At 36.3% G+C, this 22,897-nt stretch overlaps 1 protein-coding gene and 1 pseudogene across 2 annotated transcripts in view; both read left to right on the top strand.

Moving 5' to 3' along the window:
• Positions 1 to 22,897, top strand: part of CPNE4 (copine 4) — a 412,001-nt gene that overhangs the window by 164,122 nt on the left and 224,982 nt on the right. The gene's annotated exons all lie outside the window — the stretch shown is intronic.
• On the top strand, positions 1,133 to 1,241 carry LOC120582656 (uncharacterized; annotated as a pseudogene).

Genomic DNA, 22,897 nt, shown 5'->3' with positions numbered 1-22,897 from the left:
TAAGGTGTTCTCTTAAATAAGGTATTAGGTTAAAATTGCTTTATTTTAAAAGGCATTTTTTATTATCTGAAAACAAAAATATGTGTATTTTCTTTATTTGGTCTGAATAAACTCAGAATTTTGATATTTTAAAGCACTATCATTGTTGTAAAACATGTATCTACTAAATATATACGTACGTGTATGTATATATGTGCATATATACACTTATACATGCATATAAACATATATACAGTAGCTTTAGAATTTACAGAAGATCTCGAAGTACAATTTTATAATAATGTATTAGCTCTTGAGTTTATTTTTTTCTCTTCTATGAAATTCTTATATTGTTTTTTTCTCTGATCAGAATTTCCTTTTGGTAAAAGGCTTTGAGAAATACTTTAATGTTCATCAACATGATTATTAGAATTTTAATCTAAAATTTTAATGTTGTTTCTCTACTTTACCATTGACACTTTAAAATTTGTAGGAATTTTTAGAAATATCATTTTATATCACTTACAGAAATAAGCTTGTAAATGCCTTACATACCTTGTTTACTTCTTACTGTTTCCTATGGTGAATTAATTGCCACTAATAGTTGATTTTTCCCTGTCCTGTGTTGAGATATCTTGGGTTTCTAATTTTACCAGAAAATTTTACTGAAATATAAAAAAAAGACAAATATTCAAGTTTAAAAATTATGTTTAACATTTTTACCTTGAAATTTTATACTATCACAGAAGTTGCAAAAATAACACAGAGACTAGAAAAGGCACACGTATAGAGACGGAAAGTAGCCTGGAACTGGGGATGGGATAAGGGAGTGACTACGAATAAGCATGTTTCTTTTGAGAGTGACGAAAATGTTCTAAAAATAGTGGTAATGGTTTTGCAACTCTGTAAATTTAGTAAAAACCATTCAATTGTATACTTAAAGTGAGTGAATTTTGTGGTATGTATATGGTACTTCGAAAAGCTCTTAATATTGAATCATTACGTTGTACACCTAAGACTAATATAATATTATGTCAATTATATCTCGATAAAAATATAGGATTAAGACATGGTTCCATAGTGTAGCGGCTACCAAGTCTGCTTTACACGTAGAAGGTCCTGGGTTCACGCCCCAGTGGAGCCACGGTCCATGGTCTATGGCCATGCCTCCCTGAACATGTCTGATCTCAGAAGCTAAGCAAGGTTGGGCCTAGTTAGTACTTGGATGGGAGACCGCCTAGGAAGACCAGATGCTGTAGGCATAAATAATAATAAATAATAATAAAAAAACATATAAGATTATATTTCTTTTTTAAAAAGCTTTTAGAAATACATACAGAGTCTCCATGTAGCTTTTACTCAGCTTCCCTCAAGGATAACATCATATATGAATAACCTTAGTGCAGTTTTCAAGACCAAGAGTTTGACATTGGTACAATAGTAACACCTAAATGACCAGTGTTATTTGGGATTTGTTGGATTTTTTTTGTGCAGTTTCCCCTTTGTTATTTTTTGGAGGTGGATAGAATGTATAGTTCTATTAATTTTATTACATGTGTAGATTTGTATAACCTCTGCCACAATTAGAATATAGAGCTATTCCATGAACACTCCATTGTGTTATCCCTTTATAGCCACTCACTTTCCCATTCATAACCCCTGTGGCAGCCACTAATCTGTTCTCTGTCACTATGATTTTGTCATTTGGCAGTTTTACATCAAGTGAAACGACGCACTTTTTTGATGTGAGATTGGCTTCTACCTTCAGGATTACGCTCTTGGAAGCCATCCATGTTGTCATGTGTGTTAATAGTTTGTTTTAAGTCCTGTATGGTCTTTCATGATATGAATATCCAACAGTTTATCTGTACACCGAGTGCAGGGCATTTGATTTGTTTCATTTTAGGCTATGAACATTTAAGTATAGGTGTCTGTGTAAATAGAAGTTTTCATCTCTCCATGGTAGACTCAGGAGTGGGGTTGCTCAGTCATATGATAAGTATTTGTTTATAAAAAACTACCAAACTATTTCCCAGAATGGTGGCACCATTTTACATTTCCACAAGTAATGTAAGAGAGATCCAGTTGCTCTGCCATCTCATGAGCACCTGATAATTTCAGTATTTTGTTATTTTAGCCATTCTAATAGTCCATCGTAGTATCTTATTGTGGCTTTAATTTGTATATCCCTCGTGATGCTGAAATCTTTTTGTTTGCTTATTTGCCATCTGTATGTCTTTGGTGAAGTGTATATTCAAGTATTTTACCCATTTTTAAATTGGATTTCTTAGTTTCTTACTGTTGAGTTCAGAGAATTCTTTATGTATTCTGATGAGAAGTTATCCATTGGACATATGATTAACAAATATTTTCTCCCAGTCTATAGCTTATCTTTTCATTCTCTTAACAGTGCCTTAGCAGAACAAAAGCATTTGCTTGTTAAAGTCTAATTTATAAACTCTGTATTATAGATCATGGTTATGATGTCATAGCTAAGAACTATTTGCCTAACCCCTAATCATAAAGAGAAAAATTATATTTCTTCCTTTCCAAATTGTATTTCTTTTGCTTGCCCTAGTGTACAAACTAGAACATCTTTACGTTGGATAGGAGTGATGCGAGCAGGCATACTTGCTTTATTCTTGATCTTAGGGAAAAAATATTCCATCTGTCATATTGAATATAATGTGAGCTCCAGGTTCTATAGTTGTTTTTTATCATGTTGAGGGAGTTTCCTTCTGTTTCCACTTTGCTGAGAGTTTTTAGCATGAATAGGTATTAAATTTTATCAAAGACTTTTTTTGCCTCAATCAAATTTTCTTTTGCAGACTGTACACATGACAGATTGCATTAATTTGTTTTTCAGTGTCAAACCAACTTTGTATTCTGGAATAAACACCACTTGGCTATGATGTATTATTCTTTTTATATATTCGCTAATTTTTTTTAGAGAATTTTTGTATCTATAATCATGGGGGCTATGGTTCAAATGCCAATTTCATTTTAAAGTTTTTGAAGTGCTATTCTGATCTGTCCCACTTCTGTACTACCTAGAGGCAAACCTGAAACCTGGGTGCCTTTTTTTAATACCATAATCAAGTTCTCAAAGTGTTCGCTGTGTTCATTCTGGTCCGTTTCATGCACGGGCCACCTCGGGGTCAGCCTGGGACTGCATATACAAATTAAAGAATCTCTTTCTCTAACCCCCTCTTCTCAGTGATCCTCCCCAACTCTCCAGTTTGGGGATGAGGGAAGTAGATGCTGCCTCTGCAGATTTTTGTTTAGTGAAGGGAGTGGACAATCCTATAGAGTTCCACTTCTCTGTGAGTGCAGCAATCATGTCAGGGGATGGGGGTGGGTCACCACATCTTTACTGGCATTTGCCCAGTGTAGGAAGTGTAGGAAGGAATGAGTTGGTAGGGCTCCTCTACAACACTCTTTGTCGGATGCACTCAATGGGGAGAGGCAAAGAAAGGGATACTGCCTGAATACACAGCTGTGCTGGTGGGGAGTGAGAGGGGGACGCTTTCTTTTGTGGTGTTAGTAGTGGGAGTTGAGTAACAGGATTCCATTCTACAGGGCCTCTCTCTTCTCAGTCCTCTGAATAAAGGGAGCAGATTTTCCCTGAGACTTTATTTTTATTCTGTACTCATTAATGGTTATGAGTTGCAAGCAGCTCCAGCATCCAGACCAAGATATAGATAAGAAAAGAATGATGCCAGGGAACTCACTGTTAAGTCTTGCTTATTAGCCCAACCATCTTCTTGATTCCACCTTTCAAAATCTTCAAAGAATTGCTTTATGGGGGTCCAGAATTTTAGTTGTAACTAGCAGGAGAAGTAGGGTGGGATGTGCTTATTTTGTCTTGACCAGAACCAGAAGCTATCACTTTATTTTTATTACTTGTGAGATAGAATTTTTTCCTGTATTTATTATTAATTTTTATTTCTTCTTTGAATTACTTGTTTATGTTTTTTGGCCAATTTCAAATGAGATGTAAATGTTTTCTTTATTTAGTATGAATGTTTGATATATGTTACATGTTTATAATAATTTTATTTGCTGTAAGATAATTTCTTTGGCTTTTTTGTCTTTATTTTTATTATTTTTTGCAGACCTATGGTTGTTTTTCTATTGCAGTTTCTTCTTTTTACATTCTAACATCGGATAAACAATTATATTTTCTTCAGATTTATTTATATTTTTCACATTTAAATTATAGTCTATCTTGAATTTATTTTTATTCTAGGGTGAGAAGTGATGTAACTTGATTTTTTTCCTAATATTTAATTGTCTCAGCACCCTGTTTATATAGTGATCCTTTCTGCACTAACAGATATAATTATTGAATGAATAAGCCCTTTTTCCTTCAAAGAATAATTTCTTTGCCACCCACACCTTCAAGCTAACGAACTTTTTTTGCAATCTAAATAAGAAAATAAAATCTAACTTCTCTCATAAAAAGTGACACAAAAAGAATTTCCTTGTCTTCATTTTTCTGCTCCAACCTCATCAATCCACATCTAAAAGAATAAACAAGTAAATGAGCCAAAGAAAGAAATAAGAAACATAATTTAAAAGGAGGTAATTAAGTCTGGCTGTCTCATGATACTAATAAAGGGAAAAAATGTGGGAAGATAAAGGTTATTATAAAATCTGTAAAGGGAATTTAAACCATAGACTTTCCCTGTAGTCTGCATTTTTCTCCCTAGCTTTTGTTTTAAAATATGTGAAACATATGAATATTTATTGTCATCTTATCTTTTCAAAATGTGGAATTCAATTGGTGTTTCATGAAGAAGTAAAGTAATTGTACCTTTCTTGGTTAGCAGATTTTTCTTATTTTCTTGTATATACCTTTGAATTATTCAAGTAATTTTAATTGGCCATTTTAGTAGTTATGTGAATTTAAAGACATGCATTAGCCCCCAATTGCCCTTGCTTTTGTACAGATGGAGAAATTATATTCCAAATGCCAATTGCCTCTACCTGGAATGTGTGTGACTCTCACAGTGGAAGAAGGAATCATGGTCAAATATGTGATAAAGGAGAAAATTGGAAATGTTGGATGTTCTTGGTGAGTCAGTGTTGACCTTTCCAAATTTCCCCAATTTTGATGACTTATTCTCAAACAAATTAGCCCAACTGACTTGTAGCAAAACTACAAGAACAAAAAATCTATCAATGGTTGCCTAGAGTGGAAGCTGACTTTAAAAGAACATGCAAAAAAGTATGATTTCACTTATAGAATCTAAAAAAAAAAAAAAAGAACAAAACCAAACTAGTAAAGAACTCAGTACATAAGAACAAATGATGGTTTTTTTCAAAGGGGAGGTGTGTGTGGGGGGATAGGTGAAAAAAATTTTTTTTAAAAGCACATGCAGGTGGTGGTGCTTACCAAACTGTGTAGCCGTCACAGAACTGCACACTAAAAATCATGAATTTCACTAAATGTAAATTATGTATTAGTAAAACCAACTTAAAAGAAAGAATATCCACAACAAACCCCCTCCCTCAAACTATAACAACATATTGATATAAATGTCAACTACAAAATATAAATCACCAACTCACTAAATAGAACTTTGAAACTTTGACTGTGAGGACTCAAGGGTGGCCTGAACAGGGAGGATTAGTCATTGAAATTGAAGGCCAAGAGAATTAAAGTCAAGAATTAAAGGCCTAGTTCCCAGAAGGGAACTAACATTTTAGAGCACATGCTTGGTGGTTTCCCATATTATATCATTTAACTGTCATATCAGTCTGTAAAATAGGCACCAGTTATCTCATTTCACAGATGAGGAAAAAATGAAACTGGGAGAGGTGATGTCTCAAGCTCAAAGTTACAGAGTCAGTAAGTGATGGAAGTCAGCATTTAAATCCAGGTGTTGGACTTTATAGTCCATCTTACCTACCTTATGGACCTAGGAGACATAAGAGGCAATTTTAGGGGAAATCTGGACACAAAGTTTAGTAACACTGAATCACACAGTGAGACAGTTATCACTTTTATATTCTCTTTCTATTCTTTCGATAATGTCAAAAGAAAGTTTTTGTATGGAATCATATATTTACATATTTTTTAAATATTTTCTCCATTTTCAACAGAGAAAGACCTTAAACTCAAACACTGGTCTGACAATAGTATCTAACTAGAATTTAATATATTATTTTTATTATCATATAGATATTTTTATTTGTCTCTTCTATTTACAGTAAGTGATACCAATTTTCCATTCGTGGTAGTGGTATAAAGCTTCAGTTGTTTAGATAGATACACTTAATTTTTAATGGGTTAATTTAAAGAAAAACAATATCTAAATTCAAGCAGTAGGAGTATATGAAAGACTAATATGTGGAAAGCACATCTTCTGTTTTAGATATGATGCTATAAATTCTTAGAACAATGTCAATGCTTGAACAATGTGATGTATAATCCCTTCCTGTAGGGCCCACAGCATTCATCCCATGTGCCATGAACCACTGAATTTGAGAAATATCAGCACCAGAACATAACAGCATTTTTCTTGCAGGGTAAAAAATAACTTACTGTTCTCAATTTTGAGGCATTTCTAACAATATAATATACTAGATGAACTGCCTGGAAAAATTATAGATTTTTCTTCCTTTAAAAGCCCTCTTTCACTTCCAGGTAAGATAATATTTACCTGGAGTTCTACATAGAATTTAAAATTTAACCTACAACAATGATTCTAATAGTATCTTTCAATATATTTTCTAAATTTTCCATACTGATATTAACCTCAAGGGAGATATTCCTTCCCAGAAATATCTAATGCAAGATTTTTCATTTGTTCAACTTACTATATGCTAAACATTGCACATTTGGGATATCAGTGAACAAAATACACGAGAATTTATGGAGCTTACCTTTGTGGAGATAATTAGGGAAGAGAGACAATAAATAATATATTTAATAAGTAAGTAAATATATAAAAACAATGTGATAGTGCTGTGGTATATGGAGGACTGGGAAGGTAGCTGGGTGTTGGGATTTGATGAAGGTGGTCTGCAGACTTCACTGAGAAGGTGACCTGTTACAAAGTTTTGAAGGTGGTTAAGTAAGAGTAAGAGGAGGGAAATACTGTCACAGTTCTACAGCACAGGAGTACCCCTGGAATGTTCAAGGAATGTCAGGGAGGTCTGGGTAGCAAGAGTGAAGGGTATAAAGAAATGGAATGGTCAGAGGTGAAGTATTCCGATGGAAATAGAGTAACAACGATCTATCTTATCTTTTCGAAGAATCATGCTGTCAGCCCTTTTGAGAATCAGTTGTAGAGGAACAGGATGAAAGCTGGGGTACCAGATAGCAGAGCATATTATTAATACAGGTGGGAGAGGATGGTAACAGGGACTAGGGCGCAAGTGGAGAAAAGTGGTCATATTCTGGATACATTTAAAAGGTTGATGGATTTCTTGGTAAATTGGATGTACAGTATGAAAGAACTTGTCAACAAGAGGACAGCATAAGATGAAATACCTGGGAAGGAATCACTGCAGGAAAGGCATAAATTCAGAGGAGGATATGGTCCTTGGGTAGCCACATTCTGATAGCATCTACTAAGCTCCAAACACTTAGTTAATTCAAGAGAAAAGATCTATGAATTACTTGTTTTTTTCCTTTATAACCAAGTAAATCTAAATGATGACTACCACTTCTTGCTAGAATCTTTCATGGTATTGACTTTTGGAGGTGTGTGTGTGTGTGTGTGTGTGTGTGTAGGATTTTGCTAAGTTCCACCTCTAAAAACTATCATTTGTGGCTTGATTAAAATGCAACACCACATTCTGCTGTAAACACTCCCAATGGCAGTGATGTTTATCAAGTTATTTCAACAACAGACGACACATAAATCCAACCAATTTCTCCCTATCCTCTTGTAAAGGGATGTCACTTCTGATTTATTCTAGTTTAGTATCTTCAGCATTTGTCAAGCAATGTTCTGTTGGGCTCTTATTCCTTAATTTGTTGTTTTTTATAGTGTAGTTACACTATCATTTTATGGGATTGTGTAGTTAATGTTTTGGACATCTTTTCTTTATATTTGCTGCCTCATCAGCTCCATCTGGGATTTGAATGTTCATTCTTGGCTCTTGTAACTTTCATTTTGTGCTGATGAGGTTGGGTTGTGGATAAGAGAGAGTAACTAAATGTACCAATGAAATATAAGTTTGGATGACTCAACAGAAACATACATTTTATTTGACAAATATTTGCTAACTTATGGCACTGGTGTCATAATGATGAAAAGCTACTGTCCCTACTTCAAGGTACAGTGAACGATGATAAAGTCCAGTCTAGAGCAATGACCTTAATAGTAGATAAGAGAGAAGGAGATGGATTTCAAAGGTGTATCATCTGTACATAAAAAACAAAGACATTTTGTATACATTCTTAAGAAATACACCATTCCTCAAGAAACATACAGCTAATCAAACTTTTCAGCAAAAAGTATTCAAATATGTGATCTAGATTGCCAAGAGATTAATCAAAATAAGTGTTCACGAATAAAATGTGTGAACTCAACAACTCCCTTCTTTTGTATTTGTCCAAGAAAAAAAATCTGCACAAAGACTTAATAAGAAAGTTTATAGCAACTTTATTTATAATAGCCCAAACTGAAACAACCCAAATGTTTTTCAGTGTGAGAATGAATAAACAAATTGTGCCATATTCATAAATGGAACAACACTCAACAATAAAAAGAACTACAAATATATACAATAATGTGAATAAATTTCATAGACTTTTTTTTTTTACTGAAGCAAGCCAAATATAAAAATATGTGTATTGTGTGGTTCCATTTATATGAATCAAAAATAAAGAAATATAAGCTAGGATGATAGAAATCAGTACAGGTAGAAGCTGATTTGGATTATAGAAATGTTCTATATCTTGATTATTGTATTGGTTAAATTTGTATATACATTTGCCAAAACTAATTGAGCTGTATTCTTAAAATCTGTACATTTTATTGCTGGTAAATTATACCTCAATAAAGAGAGTAGTTGGGGCAGGGGAAATTTGAAGATCAAGCAATCAGAAAATTGCATCAGGCAAATTTAGGATCTAAGTATTACAGTGTTATATTGGCTTGTCCTAGACTTATAGGATAATATGTATGCCTTACTATATTAGGCTATTTTAAATTGTTGCTTCTACTTCTTTCTCCCTCATTGAAATAGGAACTCATTCGTATCTAATTCATCTTAGTTGAGAGCATAATGCATGTCACAAAGTATTTATTGGATCTGTTATGTCCTCAGTCTAGGAAAACAATACATGGTACCAGTGATGACAATCTAGCTCCTTAGAGGTTTGTCCCAGAACTACTATATACTTATGCCCTCCTCTATCTGGATCAGCTCCATGTTTAATCTTCTTGCTTTATCTTATTAACTTCCCATTTGTTTCTACTACAAATCCAATTTGAAGAGCCACCATTTTCCTACATTTCAGTCCCAACTCAGCACTCTTCCTTATGATATAATGAAATAAGACTGAAGACTGAAATTAAATACTTGAAACATGACAGTTATTATGGTAAAAGCATGAGAATTCACTAGTGGTTTTGATTCTATTTTGCTTTTTTCGTATTTATGGCATTTATAGTGTTTAAATCATAAAATGTTTTATGTTTTACCGTGCTTCCAGTTGCATCTTATTTGTCCATTGCTGCTGTTTTCTTCAAATTCAAATGAAATTAGGTTAGAGGCTGCTATTGTAGATGAGCCCATGAGACTGTCACAGAGTCCCTGGATTACTTTGTCTACTTGGTTTATTGCATCTTGTTTCACCCTTGAGTATATGCACATTAAAGTCAGGTGTATAGTGAAGCAGGTTTCCATTGCTGGCAAAGCAAAGGGATTTTGTAATAAATAGGTCATTTTTACAATACGAAGTTTGATTTCTCTCTAGAATACATTTTAGTTTATTTAATGTCTGTGGTTGGGCACAGAAGCATTTGGGAACCAAGCTGACAAGGTTTGATGGTGTTTTTTTCCCTAAGGTTTTCACCTGGAAACATTTTCCTTTTTTCTCCGAAATACATATCTCCAACACTGACGTTTTAGGTGCATCTTTTTTGAATCTTGTAAGAGAATTCCGTAATTCGAATTCTACCTTTTTAAATTGAAATATAACATATGTTATATCTTCAAAATATATGGAACAATCTTCAAAGAATAGTGAATATTCAAGAATTAACTGCAAGAAAGAAAAATAGTCTTTATGGAGACACAGAGTTCATAGGATTTTTGTGACTAACAAAAAGACACAGAAGATCTAACGTAATAGTGTGCAGTATATTTATACTTGCAGGGTAGGGGTGACTGTTAAGAGCTCACTGGATGGCCTGTTGAATGAAAAGAATGCTTAGGATGAGGTTTAGGGAAGGATGTCAGCTTAAAGAACAAGTGACATAAATTTCTTCACTTACTTCATCTTCCTCCCTGAGTGACATGGTACAAGAGAGCTCATCTCACAGGAGAGATAGAGAGACTCAAGGACATATTGAACCTAAAAGCTAGATGGGGAATTTTCTTTGAAAAGTATTTCTTTCCTCCCAGGTCTATCTTACTGTTTTCTTTTTATTCTGACCTTTATGATATAAGAGAATAGATGAAAAGTGGCCTTCTTAAAGCTCTACACTGGGGAGGAGGTAACTCAGGGTGGTTGAGGTGGTAGAAGTCACTGAACAGAGTCAGAAGAACAAGGGTAGTCCTGCATGATCTTGGGAAAATACATCTTTGTCCCCTGAGCCCTTATCTATAAAAGAAAAAAACAAACAAACAAACAAAAAAACAAGGCTTCTCTATGTTTCTTTCAAGACCACTCTGACTTTCTGTGACTCTGGCTTGAACATTTCTCAGTTATGAAATTATCCTTAAATTTTCTCTTTTCCAATCCATCCATCTGTCCTCATGTGATATAGGTTGTATTCTTTAATTATTTGCATTACTCTTAATCAGAAGATCCCCAGATCTCTAGAGTTCCCTTAGACCACGAAGAGCCAAACAAGCATACTTTTTGGCTCTCTACTATAGGCCAAACAGTACTAAGCATGTACATACACACACGCACACACACACACACTTCATCCTTACTGACATCCCTGTGAAATAGGCATTATTTTTTTCCTATTTTCAGGGGGAGAAAATGGAGATTTATAAGAATTAAACAATTTACCCTGGAAACACCTGGATAAGTCAGAATTGTACTCCAGGGCCCATGATCTCCCCTCTCTTGTCTTGCTCCAACTCCCTAAAATACTCAATAATTTCATTTATTTATTCATGCAAATACAAAACTTGTATTGAGCACCTACTATGTGCTTGTCTCTATACTAGAGATTTGAGATGTCTTCAGTGTCTACAAAAATATTAATTCAGGCATTCTTTTTCCTTTTAGAAGTAAAAATAGTCCAACATAGATTTCACCTAAGCTTTTGTTAAGTTCTCAGTCATTATTACAAGCTTCTCTGGGCCCCTTTCATTTTTCTTATTGTTTTCTTATGTTCACCCAAAACCTGGGGCATAGGATCTGGGCTCTGGGTCACACTTTGATTATGAGCTGCCATGCTAAGAACAGATGGCCTGTGCCTTTGGGTCTGCCATTGGAGGCTGAGCAATATTGGATAGATGACTGAGAGTTGAGTATGTGCTATAACCTTTATGAAGCCCAGGGACCTTGGCTGGGCCTCTTTCTGGTGACCCGAATCATGGTCATCAGCCTGAGGAAGGATTTTATGACCACTCTTAACCTGAACCTCCACAGAGTAAATGTATTCTTGCCTACCTTGAACTCTGTGCTAATACCCAAATTACTATAGTCAAGGCAAATCAGGATATGACCAAGGAGCAGCTGACACTGGTAGGAAAAGTGTAACTTCTTGTATATGTCTTCATTCTCATAGTCTTCTTGGAATAAAAAAATTGGAACCTTAGAAATGACTACTCACAAAAGTTACCACTTTCTCATTTGTTGATCGAGCCTCAAAATTGTGAAAATGGTTTTGCCAAATTTTAGCTGCCATTTCTGAGGGTCATTTTTAAGGATATGCTGCTCACACAGTCCCTATTTCTCACTATTAATTTCATTTGAAATAATTCATGTCTGTGACTCCAAGAGCTGCTAAGGACTCTCATGACAGATCCCTCGTGGTTTCCTGAAGCTCCTAGATCTTCACAGGGTCCCTTCAGCAAAATCAGTTGACTCATTTCTATTCCATTTATGGTGAAGGTTCAGGTGTCACATCCCATGAGAATAGGACTAGAGATCTCAGTTGAGTGGTCCCTCCAAAACTTAAGGATTCTGTGCTGCTTTCAAGCATTTTCAGGAATATCAGGCCTGTCTTACTTCCTGCTCCCTAATTTGCCCACTCCAGGTCCCTAAACAGGGATGCTCATCAACTCCCAGACCCCTAAAAATGAAAGAAAGAAGGCTTTGTCTCCTCTAGTTTATCTTTCTTCTCTAGTTCTGCTCCATAGGAGAAGAAAGCAAACACGAAATAACTGAGAAAAGTTTTTCTTCAGAGGAGTTTCCTATGCTTCACCTGCTTTCACTTACAATACTTACTGTTTTTTACTTTGAGAGAAGTTTACAACAAGCTTACTTATTTAAATACAGATCAAACTGAAACCCAGAGACATTAAAAGATCTGATCAGACACCTGACTGGTATTAACCTCAGCAGTTCTACCCTCTTTCCCAACATACACAACTAAAGGATAAGACTAGGCATCAGGTCATGTCACATTTGCAAAGGTCACTGGCATTCAATAAAGACTTGAATTCCATCCTCTGACAATATACCCAAGAACCCTCAAGTTAGCTGCCTTTTAAGAGATGGGTAGTTCTTTAAAAAAGAAAAAAAACTTTGAGTTATGCGTTTCTTTCTAAGCCACATTTTTTTTCAAAGTTCTGTGTTATTGCATAACAAGAAAGATATCAAAGAGTTGTATGATCTGAATAACTGGATTTGATTTCATAGAATCATAAAGTTACAGTGTTAGATGGGGCATTTCAAACTTCTCATGTGATGTGTAAAGTACCAAAGACCAGAGAATTTGAATGACTTACCCAACTAGTTAGCTGTAGAAGTCAATTTTCTGTCTACTACAGTAGTGTTTTTACTTCTCTGAAAGTTTAGCATATTAAAGGTTCTTAGTGATAGAATCTATCCTCAGGCCTCTGACTAAGGAAAAAGTCTCCTATTTATTCATTCAACAAGAATTTGCTTATACCTTCTCTGTGCTAAGTGATAAAAGGCCTCCAAAGGATCATGAAATAGTTCCTGTATCCAGATCTCACAATCTAGTTTCAAGTTCCAATGTTCACACCAGTACCTCCATTTCTTTTTTAATTTAAATAAATGAAGAGAAGTTATATCTAGCTTGCTATACTTTATATCATACTAGAAACAAAATAGAGTTTTGATGTATGATCTTATTTAAACCCCACATATGTGCTTATCTTTCAATATTTTGCAATGTCGCTGATGAAAGCAGCTTGTCCATCATGCCTAACCTTAAAGGAGGGTGTGATCACAACATGATTTTACAACTTCAGTTATTTTCACATTCATTAGAAAGTACCTCAGTGATGCTCTAAAGCTCATTCTTCATTTTTTGCTTTCAGGAAGGTATTTAATGTCCATATGCTCAGTGAAAATGAAAGTCCTGACCCTGTATATAGTCAGAATACATGGCACATTTTAATCTCAACAACTTTTGGTGGTTGTGTCTGTATTGATGTGACAGTCGTCAAGAGGCTGATTTCTGAACAGTGACACCGTCAAACTCATGGCTTGCTGGCAGTGCCATAGTGGAAGGCTCAAGAGTGTTGAAATTAGGGTCAGATACAGCTCTGCCAATTACAGGCTATGAGATCTTAGGCAAATTGCTAACATTTCCAAATGTTCATTCGGTGAAAATAACTCAGCAGCCTGCAGGGTTGCAATGAGGATTAAACGATAGGTGAATCATCTAGCACTGTGCTTGGCACATACTAGGCATTTAATACATGTTAGTTTCCTTCCTCTTTTTCTTGCATTATAAGAAAAAGACTTGTGATGTGAGAGTTGCCACTTATTTCTGCCTCCTTGCTTCAAAGTAGGGAAATTATTTTCGAGATCCAGTACTGGATGAAAAAAAAAAAAAGATGTTGAAGAATGTGAAACAGGAGCATTTCCCAATTATTAAGAGATCATATAAGTAGATGAAATTTTCTGGGACTGCAGGAGTGAGGCAATGACCTGGATATATGTTACATCTATCCAAGCAAGGTACCTGATGACTCTGTAAAACTGGGTCTGAGTAGGCATTTGGTTCCCTGTGCAGATAGAAAAGCCAGTCAACTCCCCAAGGCAGTCAAGGACATCAACTTTGACAGCGAATAAGCAAACTCATGGTAAAATTCTCTCTTCCTTTTTAAGTTAAGTTCTAAATTATGTGGGAATACAGGAATAGAATGGATCTTTGAGGAGAAGAGGAATTAATATTTTCTAACCTTTCTTAATTCATCACTTTAGAAAGTGATCTGGTGAGCTAAGGCTGGAGTTACAGTTAGTTGTTGGCCTATGCTGGTCTAAGGTTCAGAGCAGCCAGCATAAGGAATACATAAAAATCCTTCTTTGGGATTTCTTGACAAGGAAACAAATTCCAAATAGTAGAAAAGGACTCTGGTAGGACTCCTACAGAAGCATTACCAAATATCTTTCGTTGTAGCCTGATGGGAGGTCAACCATCCAAATAGTTTACTTTAGAACCTAAAAAAAAGTTGTATTTCACATAATTAGGCAATGCATCAGATCAATTTTACTTTGTTTTGCAAAGCCAGTTTTTCTGAATTTATGGAATTTGGGAATTAATGGCTTTTTCTACTCTGGTTATTAGGCATACATGTTAAACAGTAATTTCCTGAGATTATTGGACTATTTACCAAATCCTCCTTACTTTATGGAAATGTTATTTAGTATTACACTTCTATTGGTAATGAGGGAATAGGCAATTCTTTGAAGAGATACACAGGGTTGATTTGTCAAGTTTTTTCTATTTTCCAAACAGAGGCATAAGAACCCCTGGAGAGACCTGGGGATCTGGGAAGCAGGATCCTGAAAGGATTTCTACAACGTAAGAATATAAAGAATAAGTTGACTTGATTTGTGAACATAAGACTGAGTGGGCAACCTGCAATAATAAACGTGAGAATTTGCCCTGTAGTGCACAGCTATATTACTCCTTCCAAATGTACCCCAGTTTCCTTTCGTGAAATGAAATCTACCCCAGTTTGTGTAGCCTCAGTGGGAGAAAAATTCCATGTGCCCTCATCTACAATGGAAACCAGTATAATTATGCTCTCTCTGTCCTCTCCCTGGTATAGCCTGGGGCAGCCAAACAGATGATTTTTCTCCAGTCCTTCCATCTTGAGTCAGTGATGAAGAGTGGAAGGAGTCTTTGGGAGTCATTCGTCACAGCGGCTATAGTAGGAGAATGGACAGCATCTGTCCAGCCTTGCAGTAAGGAGGTTGCTGGCTTCCTGGTTGCTAACCACCCAGGGTTGTGTAGTCCTGCCAGTTCCTGAGCCCAGTCCTCCAGCCTTCCACTGATTCCCTAAATTCCTAATATTCTCCCGCAAATGCTCTTTTGTATAAATTGGCCAATGCTAATTTCTATTGCTTAGAACCAAGAAATCATAACTGAAGTAGACTTTATTCTAAGCTTGCCTCAAAGTACATTATACCCCCATCAATTCGTATGCTGGATTATCAACAGGAAATTCTCAAGCCGAAAGGGGCTTTAGGGGTTCTGTAATCCACATTCTTTTTCCACAATTTTCAGGAACAGGGGTTGAGGGAGGAGACATGGATTGATTACATTTTAAAATGTGAGAACATTGTGGCACAAAGGTTAAGTGAGTTGGCAAGATAACATGAGTCACCTTTCTCAACAAATGAGAAGAAAGGGACACAGCTCCCTTGACACCCTGTTGTTCATTTGTTGATGGATTGAGTTGATGTTGGACAGGCACGGCAATGGTATAGCAAGACTTGCCATTAAAATCCTGTCCAATATCGTGTCCTTTCACTGTCAACTGCTTGTCAGAACTGTTTCTTCTCACTCTCTGCACTTGCTTCTTCAGCTGTAAAATAGAGATGAACATTACTTCATAGAATTATTAAAAAGTTGAAATGAGGTGAGTGTGCTTTCAAACTCCCAGAGCCCAGGATCTAACGAACTACTAAAAATTATTTTTAAGGATACAAATTGTTAGCGTGTTAATCATAATGGGGGTTTTCTGGAAACCAGAGCCTCTATTAGTAAGGATTACATATGTAAGGGAAATAAAGCAAACTTTATTTGCATAGTGTGTGTGGGATATAGAGATGTGGCACTCAGATACCCCTTCAAAGAATTTGTTGCCCAGCTGCTGAGGATGCTGTCAGCCCCATCAGGGACTGAGTCAGCTGTAGAGAGCCCCCTTACCAAGGTCATGTCCTTCCCCGAGCAGCCTATATCTATTGACTGACTGATGGATGTGGGATAAATGTCCTGGCCATATCTACCCGCTATCGGACAGCTCTGTCAGGCCATGTCAGCTCCAGAGCTTTCCAAGAGATCAGCCAAGTCTGTTGTTGGGTCTTCATCACAGCATAAGGTCTCCTGCCCAATCCTACTTCCTTCCCTTCCAGTGACCCCCAAGGGCATTGCCCCATAAATATCCTCGAATGCTAAACTCGGACTCTGCTTTCAGGGGAACACAATCTACAACATCCTGTGTTGGGAATTTTACACCGAATTCTTTTAAAAATCTTATGAAATAGCTATTATTTCCTCCATTATAACGGATGAAAGAATTAAAGCTCAATGTAGTAAGCAATTTATCTAAGAAAACACATTGCATGATAAGGCTGGGAATCAAATCTAGTTCAGTTTGATTCCAAAGACTGCTTAGAGAAATTATTAATGTATCTCTTCTTGGCCTGAAAGAACAATTTTCTCTCCCAGAGTGAGCAGCTGGGCTCAGTGCTTTAGGCAGGGTCAGAATCATTCTGTCCACATAACGGTTGAGGTTAGTTCACAGGAGATTTCCTTTCCTTTTGCCCGTGTTCATTAGCAGCCTTCTTTACTCCCTGTGTTAATGGCTATTGTTTTAGTCTAAAAATAGCAAGTGCCAGCTTTTACACATTTTTAAAATTTCAATGTAATCATTTAAAAATAGGCTCTGAAATTTTGTTTTCTCTCTATTGGCAACCATGGTTGCTATGGAGTTCAAGTAATAGATTGTGATGTTTAACACTGAATTAATTACTACTTCTCACTCCCAGGGAACATCTAATTATACATATTCATGCCGAGCAGGATTTGATTTTCTTAAGGAAAGTGGTGTGTGTGTGTGTGTGTGTGTGTGTGTGTGTGTGTGTGTGTGTGTGTCTGTGTATGTGTGTGTGTGTGTGTGTGTATGTCCTTTTACTATACAAAATACATTGTGGAAGGGTATTGGTTTGTGGTCCTCTAGAAGACTTCTCTATCCTCCTTAATTACAGTTTCTCCTACTAGATCTGTTTTATATTGAGATGACATTTCTCTCTTACACACCCTAATGGCTTTTCCCACATGCTAATGGTGGCCTTTTTCTTATAACCATCATGATGAGGTAAAGCATGAAGATTTCCCCTCATTTCTTCCCTCATTCTTGTTCTCTTGGCCACATATATCATGAGGTAGTGATATATTACTGGAAACAGCATGTAACTTTTGGATTTAGTTATACCTTAGTCTGAATCCTGGTTTTGGTGCTTAATTGAGTTGGAGCAAGTCATATCCAGACTGAACCTCAACTTCTTACTCAATAAAATGGGGATGATTCTGTCTACCACATGGTGCTGTAGCAAAGATTAAATTAGGTTTTAAAAAAACAGCACTGTGTTTCTCAAACTTTAATGTGCAAAATGGGGATCTTATTAAAATGCAGGTTCAGATTCAGCAGGTTAAGCATTAGGCCCAGGTCCTGCATTTCTACCAGACACACAGTTGGTACCTATGCTGCTGTTGTATGGTCCATATCTTACTTAGATTATGCTAGATATATAGTATGAGGCCAGTACATTTATAGCTATCAGATTATGCTAGATATATAGTATGAGGCCAATACATTTATAGCTATCAGATTATGCTAGATATATAGTATGAGGCCAGTACATTTATAGCTATCAGATTATGCTAGATATATAGTATGAGGCCTGTACATTTATAACTATTAGTATAAACCCTTAATTAGTTATCCTACACTTTTTAGACAGAAGAGCGCAAAATCATACCCATTAGCCAGATGGAGCAACTGAGGCACAGACAAGCAGATCATGCAGTGTCAGCAAAATGACTCGTTGGGGTGTCTCTGTTGCTTATTGTTGCCTTACCCCTGTGAAGCTTCTATTTCTCCCTTGTGTGGATTGTTGCAACCCCTACAGCTGCTAATGGGATTACCCAGGCATGTGTTGAGGAAAGAACATAAATCCTGTGGCGTTTTTATATACTCAACTAACAAAGCAATTTTGTGTTTTACTGAAAAGAGACCAATTTCCTGACACTGACAGTAAGGCAATGAGAAATTTACTCCTTTTGATTGACTCATCAGATAACTATTTTTAAAAAATTGGATTTGGGTGTTCATTTGAAAATGAAATTGTGGCTCAAAGGCTCAGAAGACCTAAATGGTTGAAATTGTGCAAAATGACATGATGCATTTTAAGATTAGAATGCAGCCTCTTGCTGAAAAGATCCTGGGATTCTTACAGAACGGGAGTTGGCAACCTTTCAGATGTGAGTAGGCGGTATTTCTTTTATTTATACTCTTCATTTAAGGGAGGTGGTAAAATGCTTCTTCTTTGAAAAGGCTGGGAAAGAACTTTTCTTCCTCAGGGGCTCAAGAGAGTACTTCTCTTAACTTCTGCCATGAGCATCAGCAACACAATTTCATGTCTCCTGGGCCTCCTGGCTTCTTTTCTGGAACTGTGTTTTTCTGGCCTGCCTTTTAACTCATTCATCCCTTGCTGGCCTTTGCTGCTCTATCTTGTCGGATCATGGACCAAGACTAATACATACCTGACACTTTTTCCTTGGCTAGTGACCTTGCTGGCCCCTGGGTCTTCGTCCAAACCACCACATGACATGGTAGAATAACAATAATAACCAAAGTCGTCCAATGTTCTCCTAGACCCAACGTGGTTTGATTTCTTTATAACCGCTCTGACCTTCTGGCATTAAGGAAGATAAATTTCTTCCTCTGATCTCCTTTCCTGCTGCTTGCTTCTCATCATATTCCAGCCACATCACCTCCTTGGTGTTCCGTGAATATCCTAGGTATATTCCTGTGTTAGGACCTGCGCTATGGCTGTCCCCTTTGCCCGGAATTCTTTTTCCCGTGAAAGCAGCCTGATCTACTCCCCCCCCGCCGCCCCTCCCCCGTTCAAGTCTTACCTTCTCAGTGAAAGCTTGCTAGACTAATTTTGTACTGAAAACTGCAAATCATGGCCACTCCCGTCCTTGCATTTCTGATCCTTTCACCTGCTTTACTTTTTTCTTTTTTTCCATAGGGCTTGTAACCTTCTGTTCCTATGCAGTGAACTACGGTTCCAGATGAAAACGCTCCTTATCTCCTTACCCCATCCTAAAATTACTGATTTGGATTGAATTTTTTTTTCCTCCCACATTAGGCAAATGTAAGTCTTCAGAAACAACAGAAATAGTTTTTTCTAAAGAAAAGTTAAGGCTGTTATATGTCTTGATTTTGGTGGTAGCTACACAGGTGTATGTATTTGTCAGAACTCATTAAACTGTATACTTTAAACAAGTGCAATATGCTGTATGTAAATTATACCTCAATGAAGTTGATTTAAAAAAAAAAAGATAACTGTCCATCCTTGGGCATGGACTAGGTATGAGGTGGGCTCATCTTATAGGGTAGAGATGGTAATTGGCATTTAGGAAGGTAAATTTCTTCCTCAAAAATAGCATAGATAAAGAAATCAGCGCTGATTTATATCATGCAAATCATTCCCTCTGGCTTTAAATGACTAGAGAAAAGGCCTCAGTATTAACACATCAGCATGGCATTGCTGGCTCTTCTTTATCTGCAGTTACTCTTAGAGGCCCAAAGATTAAAATTTTTTCTGGTTATTTTGGTTTTATGTCATCCCGAAGCAAGTTTACTCCTGTTTTACTCTTATCAAGGGCTGTGGATTAGAATCTCTTAACTCTTAAAAACATGCAATTTTCATCAAAAATTAAGATAAATAAGATCCTTCATCTTTCCTGTTTGAAAAACAAGCTAGGGAAAAGTAAATGATCGAACTCTTCTCATGTTAATACAGGAAATGACTAATGAGGAACCAGCTGGTAGCCTCCTAAAATGCACACACTCAGGTATCTAAAGGTGCTCATTTCTCCCCATTTCATTTCAATTTTAAACTTCACAAAATGAGTCAGGCAAATCTCTGATGTGAAGATGAAAGAAAGTAAAGGGGAGACATAAATCTAAATTCTGCCACCTGTGAAACAGCCACCATGACAGCATGGAAGGTTTGAGAAAACCTATCAGTACCTGAATATCAGTGTTAGGACGTATTAAAATCTGTGGTTCTAGACTTTGAAAGTGTTCCTTATAGAAGCACCGTAAGTAGCTATAATTATAGTGGATATTAAGACTTCTTTTCTAAACATACTCCAAATATTATATATAAGTAGGTTCTGGAATCTTCCCCATACTAGAATAGAGGGAAGGCTCATCATAAAGTGCTCCTTAGTGTACTAGAACGTCAGTTGCTCTAAACTTTGAGAGATGTTATCAAGAGGATGTACCTGCTTCTATCCTGCCTCTCCAGTGGGAATCTGACTAGTAATCATGAATCTTTAGCATGAATATGGAGAGGTCGGGTTTACCCCAGGTGTTCTTTGTCTCCATCCCTGGACATCTCCAGTTCTCATCCACTGGATTTCCCCCCCTATCTTCTCAAGTAAAAAGTATTCAATAATGCTTTCGTCTCTGTTACTTTATTTATACTGTTAACAGTTTGTCCAATTTCATAATACCAGAGCCTATTTTCTCACATCTATCTCTAGAATGTCTAGTGATACTTTCTGATTTTCATGCTAAATAATTCTCCCTTCTGATCCTTCACATCTTATGGATATTTTTAGATTGCTACCATGTCCACCTCTACCACCCACTGTTGCTCCCTACTGTGTCTGCTCAGCCAAACTATACATATTTAATTCTTCTAATCTTCCTTTATCCACCAGACCCACCAGTCTCTTAAAATTGTGTTGCTAGTCTTTAGACCTCCTCCTGATTGTTGATGACCTGTAACCCTGCAGAATATCTCTTTGAGATGGTATTTAAAGGCACTGCCAGCATCACATCTAATGTCTCATGCCTCTGTTAAAAATAGACAATGAGGAAAGAGGGACTCTAGTGGTAGTCATTAACGATGTTTAACAAGCATTTCCAGTTCTGTGCCTTCTGAACACACAGTAGGATTGTATTTCCTGGGCTCTTATCATTGATATAGACTTGTGACTCATTCCAGCAAGTGAATTATGAGTAATGAATCACCAGACCAGTGAAAAAACCCCCAGAGTGCCGTTTTGTCTCTGGAACAGTGGCTGTCAATGTTTGAGATAGTGACCGCTCTGTTAACCTGGTTCCTTGACTTACGACAATGAGAAACCCCTACGCCAAGCTATGATGCCCATGTAACAAAACAAAGAATATACTTTTGTTGGTTTAAACCTCTAAGATTGGAGAGCTATTTGTTTCTGTAGAATAACCTAGCCTACCCTGATTCAACTCTAACAGATACCCTTAGATGCCCCCATGTACAAAGGTGTCTCCGTCACCCCCAGCAGCCTATTACAATGCACTTTCGAGTATGTGGACACAGCAAATCTCCATTGGATATAATACCATCTCAAGTTGATGCCTTTACCTAGACCCTTGCCTTTGATCAAGCAGAAAGATATCAGGCCCAAAAGAGATGACACAAGACCCAAGATACAGAAAAAAATAAGTATTCCCCATATCACAACACAAGAATTTCAAAGCCGTGTCAAATATAATTAAGCACATCACATCTTGGATTCAGATACCATGACAGCAGCAGGAATAAACATATGTTCTGGGACTTTTCCTCCTAGAACCCACTGCTTCATAGCATGCAAATTGCTCCCTCTTCAGCTGGCTTCTAGTTGATATTTCTATTTAAGAATAAAATCAGTTAACTTTGTTTTTCCCCTGGAGAAATAGGTTAATGTGTTTTTTCAGACTTACATAAAATAGAATACCTTATATAACCTACTAAACCATTTTTAAAGGATTCTGATTAACTTAATATCACCTTGGTTCACCACACTTTATGTTTATGTGTGTATATATACATACATACATTGTATCTATACACATGTATATAAATTAAAATGACATGAATGGATTTTTAATATTCTCTTTGCTTCTGGCTATTCTGTTACAACTACTCTCATTTCTCTATTTTCTTTTTAATCTTTGTTAATATGGAAATATATTTTTCATGCTTGAATTTAAATTACACATGGAATTTTTGTGCTTTGTATTTCACCTGCCATTATTTCATGAATTCTTTTTCTCTATTTCTACATAGTCTTCACAGATTTTCATCCATTTCATTGGAATAACTTTCATTAGGTTGAAATGCCATTGGATTAAATGATGTGAAATTACCCCTTATAGATCAAAAATAGTCAAATAAACTATTGAATCAACATAAAATTTTCTTAACCATTCTTCAGTGGTTGAATATGTGGATTGTTTCTAGGTTTGAACTTCAGAATAAATCTGCTTTAAATATCTTTAAAGATCTATTTAA

Source organism: Pteropus medius, unplaced genomic scaffold (genome assembly GCF_902729225.1).
Source record: "Pteropus medius unplaced genomic scaffold, Ma_sr-lr_union100, whole genome shotgun sequence".
Lineage (NCBI taxonomy): Eukaryota > Metazoa > Chordata > Mammalia > Chiroptera > Pteropodidae > Pteropus > Pteropus medius.
This window is presented reverse-complemented; position numbering and strand designations above follow the sequence as displayed.